Source organism: Octopus bimaculoides, chromosome 1 (assembly GCF_001194135.2).
Source record: "Octopus bimaculoides isolate UCB-OBI-ISO-001 chromosome 1, ASM119413v2, whole genome shotgun sequence".
NCBI lineage: Eukaryota > Metazoa > Mollusca > Cephalopoda > Octopoda > Octopodidae > Octopus > Octopus bimaculoides.
Genome location: NC_068981.1, coordinates 91,319,484 through 91,322,811, shown reverse-complemented (window position 1 = coordinate 91,322,811; position 3,328 = coordinate 91,319,484).

Sequence of the window (3,328 nt, the reverse complement as noted above, 5' to 3'; positions counted from 1 at the left end):
AATAATAATAATAATAATAATAATAATAATAATAATAATAATAATAATAATAATAATAATAATAATAATAATAATAATGAGAAGAAGAAGAAGAAGAAGAAGAAGAAGAAGAAGAAGAAGAAGAAGAAGAAGAAGAAGAAGAAGAAGAAGAAGAAGAAGAAGAAGAAGAAGAAGAAGAAGAAATTCAGCAAAAGTAACAACAACAAAAACAACAAGAACAAGAACAATAGAAGACCAACAACAACAAGAAGATTGTAATACAGTTAGAAATCAGTGATTTCTTCTAATTTTATTACAAGACTAACAATTGTCGGAGGAGTGAGTTAATTGGTATCATTGTCTCCAGTACTTGTCTGATTCCTAATTCTATCTCCTTCTAAAAGATGGAAAGTAAAGTTGACCTCGCTGGTATATGAACTCAAAAGTTAAAAATCCCAAAGAAATAGACCAAAGTATTTATTGCTTCTTTTCGAGTACAATCTAAATTACCAATGAAAACAGATAATTTACATTGTAGTGTGCGTGTGTGTGTGTGTGTGTGTGTGTGTGTGTGTGTGTGTGTGTGTGTGTGTGTGTGTGTGTGTGTTGACATTTTGCAGAAAGAAATATGATGCACGTCATAGCAAAATCTTGTGTTCAGACTACCGACAAGCGATGGATTTGAAGAGAGTTAATTTATTACTTAATAATTCAAAAGACAAAAATATTTTGTTGTGTCTGGGGAGAGTCATTTTCTTTTTGTGCCTTATAATTTAACACACTCAGCGGAAATTTTACTTTCCTCAGACACAACAGAATATGCTTCAACACACGAACTCACATAAAGAATCTTGCACACCAAATCTAAAAACGAAATACAAAAATATTTGTTAAACTTATATTCATAAATATTGATTTCAAATTTTGGTACAAGGCCAGCAATTTCGGGGGAGGTATGTATATCTATTAGATTGATCCTAGTGTTCAACTAGTACTTATTTTATCGATACTGACGGAATTTCGACTCAAAAGGTAATAATGGATGAAATCACGCTAAACATTTTGCCCCGCATGCTAACGATTGTACTAGTTCTCCCACTCCCTACTATCTTTTATTCCTTCTCCCTTCTCCTCACTCCTTTTGTTTTTTCCTCGTCCTTTCTCTTGTCTCCCCACTTTTCCTCTACCCGTTGCTCACACATGACTACAGGTCTTTTCTCCCGCCACTGTCTTTTCTGGACAAGACATCCATGTTACCGCTTCGTAGCCTTTCAGTGTCTCGCCGACCAGCTTTATGTGCTCTTTGCTACGATGGTGACGTCGTCCGCGTATGTGAACAAGCTCGTCCCGCATCCTAATTCTCGTGGGATACCCCTCAGCGATGCCAGCTTCCGCAGTAGTGGCTCGAGAGTCAATACGTACAGAAGCGACGAGAGGGGGCATCCCTGACGGGCCGAACGTGCAATGTCGAAAGGTCTCGATATATGCCCATTCATGCGAAATACCGAACGGATGCCTCTGTATAAGACGGGGCCGAAACCAGCCGTTATGAGGACAGCCTCCAAGTATTGATGGTCTACTCTATCGAAAGCTTTCGATGGATCTAAATTTATCAGGACCCCACCCATGCCAGGTTCCTTAACTACCCTGTCTATGATGTAGCACATCAGGTGGAACGGTGCACGTTTGCGCCTTGTCGACCAGTTTCTCGATGACAAACCAGCCTCTTGGCTAACATATTGGCCAAAATTTTCAAGTCTGCATTGAGCAGACTGATGGGCCTAAAGCTATCTATTACGTCCCTCTGATTTGGATCTTTCTTAAGCAGCGTTACGGCTCCTCGGCTCACAAAACCGGGGATGCTCCCGTTTTACTGCCAGTTGCTGTACACTGCTGTCAAGACGTTTCCAAACTAGTCTGGCATACAACTATCAGGAAAAAAGAATTTAATTCCCAAACACCTTCCCCTTATTCACATAGGTTTCGGCAAAAGAAAGTCGACTTGGTTTATGTCTGGTATTGAGGAGAGGCTTTCTACGAGGACTGCATCCATGAAAACCACACTGGTTCAAATTTCGGCGAAATGTTTGGGCGGATACACTATTCCCACTAACAGAAAACACTTCTTGGTCTAAAAATGAAGCAATACGGCGCCTGTCGTCCATCATGCAACGTTGGATGTTGCGAATATCACGCGCAGTTAAAACAGAAGGACGACCTGGACGATATCTTGTACTTAGCGTCCAATCGCCTTGTACTTCTAAATTACTTTGGCAGTTATGTTTACGCTAATATGTATTCGTTTACTAATTAACTTGTATCCTAAATCATTCTTGTGCAAATTAAGAAAATAATTTTCCTTAAATTTTCAGACAAAGCTTTTCCTTTTGGTGCCATTTTAATTACAATGAAGATTTACACCACGTTATACAAATCAAAATTCCTGCAGATGCAATAACTATGACCGTTGCAAAAATGCCAGGAGAAATAATTTATTAGAATTGAAATTATCAGCAATATCTGAATTTAGTAAAAAAAAGTGGATAAACTTTTAAATATAGCAAATTTCCTTTAGGGTGTATATAATTTTGTAACGTTTGAAAATTAATATTTGGTTCATATCTTTGAAAATGTTTATTGTTTTGCGTTCCAAATTTGTATGTTTGCTTGTATAATATTTTTTTTTATTCAGTATAAATTTCGTTTTATTTTCTTCGACATTATCAGACAAAATTACATTAATCCATTAATGCACGAAACCTGGTCTACGACTAATTCTTTGTTTTTGTATATTTTCAATTGTGTTGCCCGTTCTTGTTCTTGTGTGCGCTGAATTTCCCTGGAGAACATTCTTTTTTTTTTTTTTTTTGTGGTTTGACAGTTGATGATCGATTTCTAGCATAAAGGATGTCCACTTTGTTGTCATCCCTTCTCACATGTATGTAATATAATTTTTCTGAATTTTCAGAATTTTCTTTATGCTATTATTTAAATTTTAATGATTATGTTCTCTAGCCGGCAATGGTTACTGCAGTGAATTATCTTCTGCGGAATTGTTTCCGGTATTTAACGCGCCAGAGCTGAGACTTGAATATAACTCCAATGTGATCGGTACAATTATACATGTTTAGTTTTATGTGGAAAATCCGTGTATTGTTCTGCAAATTATATTGTATCGAATGGTCGTACTGATGGGCCTCGGGTGGGTTATGTAATTAAAAATTACATTAATTCATTAATGTGCGAAACTTGGTCTACGACAAATTCTTTGTTTTTGGATATTTTCAATCGTCTTACCCGTTCATGTTCTGGTGTGCGCTGAATTTCCCTGGAGAACATTCTTTGCTTT